Genomic DNA, 7069 nt, shown 5'->3' with positions numbered 1-7069 from the left:
TCGTCAGATTGGACAATGGCAGGGCAATCTTGAAAAAATCTGAAATGAAACGACGATAATAACCCGCCAAACCAAGGAAACTGCGTACCTCTGAGACAGTAGAAGGAATAGGCCACTTCTGAATCGCCTCTATCTTCAACGGATCAACAGCAATACCATCTTTCGAAACGACATGGCCTAGGAAAGAAATCTTATCCAGCCAAAACTCACACGTCTTCAACTTGGCGAACAACCTCTTCTCCCTCAACAACTGAAGAACAACTCTGAGATGCTCTGCATGAAGCTCTCTGGTCTTGGAATAAATCAAGATGTCGTCGATGAAAACAATGACGAAGCTATCCAAGAACAGGCTTGAACACACGGTTCATCAGGTCCATGAAAACTGAATGAGCATTGGTCAGACCAAAAGACATAACAAGAAACTCATAGCGACCGTACCTGGTCCAGAACGCTGTCTTAGGGATATCAGACTCCCTAACCTTCAACTGATAGTAGCCAGACCGAAGATCAATCTTCGAAAAGACAGTAGCACCATGAGGTTGATCAAACAAATCATCAATCCATGGCAACAGATACTTATTCTTGACAGTCACTTTGTTAAGCTCTCGGTAGTCGATACACAGCCGCAACGACCCATCTTTCTTCTTGACAAACAGAACCGGAGCTCCCCAAGACGAAGAACTCGGACGAATGAAACCTTTGTCTAGAAGATCCTGCAACTGCGTCTTCAACTCCTTCATCTCAGTAGGAGCCATCCTATACGGAGCCTTAGAAATAGGAACCGTACCTGGAGCTAAATCAATAACGAACTCAACATCTCTGTCCGGCGGCAAACCCGGAACATCATCCTCAAACACATCGGCAAACTCCCTCACAACATCAATATCATCAATATTCAACTTAACCATACCATCCACATCCACAATAGAAGCAAGAAACCTATCGCAACCTCTACATAGCAATCTCTCAGCCTCAAGACAAGAAATAAAAGGAAGGACCAGCGAAGTACCTGCACTGGCGAGCATACCTTCCCTAAGGCCATCATCTGCAAAAGTCACCGTCTTAGCAACGCAATCGATAACTGCACGGTAAGTTGAAAGCCAATCCATGCCAAGAATAACATCAAAGGCAACCATCGGGATCACAATCAAATCAGCAAAGACCTCTCTATCATCAATACGAACAGGGCAAGCATACACAATAGACGTTGGGCACAAAACATCTCCCGAAGGCAAAACAACATTGAACTGGAGGGGAATAACAGAAGGAACTATACCCAAAGATCTCAAAAACAATTCAGACATAAAAGAATGAGTAGCACCAGTATCAATCAAAGTCGTAAGCTACTCTGTCTGAAATTAAAATAGCACTAGAGATCACAGAAGAATCATGATTAATACCTTCCTTCGTCATCGAAAAGATGCGACCCCGAACCTTCTCTTGGCTAGCTCCTCTTGGACAATCTCGGGCAATGTGGCCTGCCGTGCCACAACGATAGCAAGAATGAGTGCCAAATCTGCACTCTCCCCTATGATGTCTCCCACACTTGGGACACAAAGGCTTCTCTGGATCAGATGGAACAACTGGAACTGCCGGTGGTCTAGGACTTGAGTCCATCTTGCCTTTCCCCTTGAACCGATCTCTGCCACGCTGACTCGAACTCTGGCCCCTCTGAGCAATGGCCTGGTGTCTCGCTTGCCTCTCACGGGCAATGTCCTTCTCGTCCTGCTCGGCCAACAAAGCTTTGGACACGATCTCCTTGAAAGTAACAGCCTTGGACATGTTGATATCACGACGAATCTCAGCTCTAAGGCCTCGAATGAAATGAGCGCCTTTATCTCTGTCATTGGAAGCAATGTACGGGGCAAACAAGCAACCCTCCTCAAACTTCAGAATATACTCGTAAACATTCATGCTCCCCTGACGAAGCTCCAAGAACTCCGTAACCTTCCTCGCTCGAAGTGTGTCGGGAAAATACTTGTCATAGAACAACTCTGTAAACTCTAACCACTTCAGTGTCGAGACATCAACTCCAACTTTGGTCGCATTCCACCAGATGCGAGCAGCTTTAACCAACATGAAAACAGCACAACTGATACGGTCTCTGTCCTCGTAGTGGAGATGATCGAAGATCGCCTCTAAAACCTTGACCCACTCGACTGCAACTAAAGGATCGGTGCTCCTTGAAAATTCCGGCGGATCCATCCTCTTAAAGGCAGAAAATATGGCATCAGTGCCAACAGCCTGAGCTACTTGCCCTCTTGCTTGACCTCTGCCCTGACCTTCTCCTTGCAATCGGAGCAACTGTTGGATCTGCTCACTATGGACCTTGGCCTGCTCTTTAAGCAACTTGCCGAACTCGTCGACAACTCTCGAGGAAGAACTATCCTCACCCTCTACTGCTTTCCTCTTAGGTGGCATCCTCTACTCTACAATGGGCTCACAAAAGACATATCAATATATAACAATGGAAAGATGCAAGAAAACATACCCGGACAGTTGAAAATAGACGAAGTCATATGCATTGGTCCGAAGAACGGTGCTCTGATACCACTAAATGTGACACCTCTGACCTCTTTAAATAAAATACACAGCGGAAATTAAAAATTTTCTTTAAAATATGGAAGGAGTTTCAAAATACATTTCTTTAAACATCTTTACAAAAATAACAATACATGATCATTTAAATGACATATCAAAATACAAAACATCATTCATATGATCATGCCAAAATCTTCCTTCCAACGGTGTATGCATATGACCCCCTGTCCACAGTCAACGTCCCGGGCCTCCACTCTGATCTGCATCACATGAAATAACTGAAATGAGAATAAATCTCAGCAAGTGGAACTCTTACATAGCAATGAACATATACTCTGTACAACATAGCTTTGAAATCATAAATACCATCAACTTTGAATCATAAACTCTGAACATGAATATCATAGCAATAACATATAAATGAGATTGTATTTCTCTTTACTCTGGGGATTGATATCAATAGTATCTCTGCTCTAGTGCTCGTATCCCTATCGATATAAACCGATAACTCTGAGGGATATAAGCCTATGGTCGTTGATCAACTAATTGCATGCAATCTCTGACTATGTATTTATCAATCCAAAAACATTTAAACTCTCTCTTGGCATTAAAACACTTTGAAACTCTATCTTTTCTCTTGTATTCCCTTTGAACAATAATGAGACATCAATTGTCTCCAATAAACATAGCAATGGAATCAATACATAACAATGAATCAATTGAAGGGAATATCATATTAAAACCTTTAAAACACAATACATATAACATCATGTGAGCAAAAGGGATGAATTTCCACTTACAAACCACAAGAACACCTCAAACTATGCTCTTGGTACACCACCTACAACAATAATCCATAAATAACACCAACATCAACTCAATATCCAAGAATCCAAGCTAAATAATCCATAAATCCACAAGAACAACAAACCCAAGTCAACTCTTAACTCAAAACCTTAAAAAAATCGCACCAAAAGCTTACCTTAGCTTCCTAGCACCAAGGAGAACCACGATCTCAAGTCGAAACGCAAACTAAACGCTTGAATCGAAGATAGGAAGCAAAAGAAATGGAAGAAAACCCTAAGAAATGGAGAGAAAATCTGAATGAAAGAGGAGGAAAAAGAGTAAAGTGAAGCCAACCACTCCAAAAAGTAACTTAAAAACTCGACCATACCTAGACCACGGGTGCGCTGCCACAAGCACCGCGGGTGCGCCTAGCTCACGGCACAACACAAAATTCTGGAACACCATCACCGCGGGTGCGGCGCTGCAACCACCGCAGGTGCGGTCAACACCGCGGGTGCGGTCCCTGAACTACCGCGGGTGTGGTCCTGCTACGACTTCCCATCTCCAAAATCATGAATAGTACACCGCGGGGGCACTCCTCTAAGAGCGCGGGTGCACTCTGGTCACGGCAATGAGCAATACTCAACCAACTAAAATCGATCCGAAACTCTGAAAGAACAACCAACAACAACTAATACCTCAAGACAATAATACCAAGCATACTATAGCCCAAAACACAACTCTAAACATCTAATCACACAACCCAAATAAACATACGAAACTTAAATCGTACCGTACACCGGGCTCGGCTATTACACTATACGTGCAATCCCCTTGGTGCTGGATGATATTCTCATATTCTTTTGTACATAATTTTTGATAAAATTTCTTATTTTATGATCTTCTTGTAGACCCTTAGAATAATTTTTTGGTTGTGCAGACCAAAGGGAATGATGATGTTGGATTGTACCAAGTCTGAAACCAAGTGGATTTATTTTTTGTCCCATACTCCTCCCCTAATATCTATCATCATATATCCACGAATAAATTTCTTCATAGTCAGCATTTAGAGATCTATCTTTCACTACAAGAGTTATATGACAGGTATTTCTTTTTATCGCATAACGACGTCCTCGAGCTCGAGGTTTAATCTCTTCGTGGTAGTACCCTCATTAACTTCAGCTTTACTAATTACTAAATCGGCTTCGTTGGAAGCCATATTGTAACTAGCATTTGCTTCTGCAGAATAAACCAATTTAAAAATTGGATATCATGCTATATAAGACATGAGTTCTAGTATCATAAGTGTTTCCTCATAAGAACGTCCACGAATTTGATCAATTACTTTCTTGCTTTATCAGCAGATAGAGATATATGTCGACCTAAAGCGTATACTTCAGTTTTTTTTCTTTAGAATAAGGTTTGTCTCCTACTAATAAATAATAAATATCTATCCATTTTTTTAAGATAAGATTATCGACAAGATCGATTATCATTTTTTGCATGTCCTCGAAAATTTAAAGTAGGTACAAATTCTCCCAATTTGTGTCTTACCATACGATCTATTATGCCATGATCCACTGGAACCCGAAAATCAGATTACGTATAAGTCATGCATAATTTCTATTATTTAATTAAAATGAATTTTTAAGAAAATATGAAGTCTTTTATTTATTTTAAAAGAAGATGTTTAGTTTTATCTTTCTAGGGTAAATACGCGAGGTCGGACCGGAGTTTGGAGATTAAAGATAAAATTAATAATAAGAATGATATTCTTAAATTTAATTAAGTCAATGAATAATTTAATTTAAAGAAATAGAATGTTTTAAGATTTATTAAATTAATTAGAATTAAGTGTTAAATAAATTCTTTTATGTTCAATATTTAATTAAAGCTCAAATTAAAATGTGTAAACAATTGAAGGTGAATTAATCTAGGTATAAAATATTCAAGAAATTAATCCTAGCATTTGAATATTTAAATTTGAGGTCATGAATGCCATGCAATAATCTATCCTAAATTTAATGTGTAAATTCACTCAAATATATTATGAGGGTGCTAAACTTTAAGCAATTAAAATATAAGATTTAAACAATAAAATACCATGCAAATTAGTAATAATAATAAGTTTGGGTCCAACATTTAAAATAATTCAAAGGTTGATAACTCTCCATTCAAACCATTTCTAATTACAATTCATGGGGTATTCATTTTTCATTTTAAATTCTCTAATGGGTAGCAAATTTAAATGCAATAAAACACCTCAATTCTACTCAACCTATTAAACTAAAAACCGTTGAGAAGGCAGCAAGAATGAGGACAAGAAATCGGCAGCTAAGGGAATGAAAATGCATCTCAAAATTTCATTCAAATTCTCACTTGTAACCTTCAACTAAATGCACTTCAAGACCCATTAATCACCACTTATAACATTCATCTTCATTACTTACATATCCTACACTAATATGCTCGAAAAATCAGAAGGGAACAGCTGAGCAAAAATCGTGAAAGGCAACGGCAACAAGAGAAGAAGAAACTATTCAAAACCATTCCACTCCTTGACTTGTAACTCCTAACTAAATGCATATCATTACCCCTTAACACCTCCTATATCATACACCTTCGTCCCTAACATCATATATACCCATATGCTCGAAAAAAATCAGAAAGGATAGCAGTTTATGATCGAGAACAACAGCTGTAACAAAGAAAAGAAATCCAACTCGGTTCCGTCGCGTCGTATTGTCGTTTTGATTTGTTTTTGTCAAAACAAATTCCAGGCATGTATATATTGTTTCTTTTCTCTTCAATCAAGTCCTATAGATATTTTTAAACCATTATATAACCATGTTTCAAGAAGAATCATGAAATTGACAGCAACTTCCCAACGAGAAAAATCTTTACAGAAGTTCTCGGCCCTTTGTTTGCAACTTCACGGTTTGGAGTGTTCTTGTTGATTACAGGGTGTTTGTCGATTCCAGGCATTCATGGCTGCTTCTAGGCATAATTTAGAATGTGTTAGGGTGTTTTTGGTCCAATGGTTCAAGTCCATACACACAAAAACAAGGAAATGACAGCAACATTTTCCTCAAGTGCAGAAATGGAGTCACGGTTTTTGTCATTGAATGGTTTAAGGGGGTATTCGAATCTTGGCTGTCCTAGGGACAGTAGCCATGGTTAGAACCCTTCCTTATCATGTCTAGGACGTGACCAAATCATCTTTTCAAAGCTTGTTTCATAAATCCCTCAGATTTTTACATAAACATGACAAGTGCTCATCGGTTTTAAAGTTCTGATTTTTGTATGAGTATGGTTTCGGTTTTGGTTGTGTGGTTGGATTATGGTTGGATCCTAGCCCATAGCCATGGTTCATACAACACTCCTTCATGTCTATATCGAGCCATGGTCGATCAAATGATCACTGGAACGACACAAAACAATAGAACAATTAAATACATCTCACTGCACAGAATTTTGTGTCCTCGGTAGAAGCTTGGTAATGTCCTAGGTGTTTTTTTGGGTTATGGTTGGCTTTTAGACCGTATCCATGGTCCAAGTCATGCCTTAGGATGTTGGTAAGAGTCTTGGTTCGATGGTTCAAGCCAAGAGCCATTATTTTCAGTGTTTACTTCACATATACACCAACTGCCACTGCTGCATTTTGACAGCAACTATGAGTTTGGTTAGGAGGTTGGTTTGAGTTCTTGGTTGACTTTTAGCCCATGGCCTTGGACTGGACACT

General features: G+C 39.3%; 1 long non-coding RNA gene across 1 annotated transcript; it reads right to left on the bottom strand.

Annotated features, from left to right (window-relative positions):
• Nucleotides 1–2728: 2728 nt before the first annotated feature.
• Nucleotides 2729–3639, bottom strand: LOC140828662 (uncharacterized). The gene is made up of 3 exons (XR_012117280.1): nucleotides 3524–3639; nucleotides 3342–3382; nucleotides 2729–2801 (listed from the first exon to the last, which is right to left on the bottom strand). It is a non-coding gene; the product is annotated as an uncharacterized lncRNA (long non-coding RNA).
• Between the last annotated feature and the right edge of the window lie 3430 nt (nucleotides 3640–7069).

This window comes from Primulina eburnea, chromosome 3, assembly GCF_022965805.1.
Source record: "Primulina eburnea isolate SZY01 chromosome 3, ASM2296580v1, whole genome shotgun sequence".
NCBI lineage: Eukaryota > Viridiplantae > Streptophyta > Magnoliopsida > Lamiales > Gesneriaceae > Primulina > Primulina eburnea.
The sequence above is the reverse complement of the archived record's forward strand: the minus strand, read 5'-3'. Positions and strand labels throughout refer to the sequence as shown.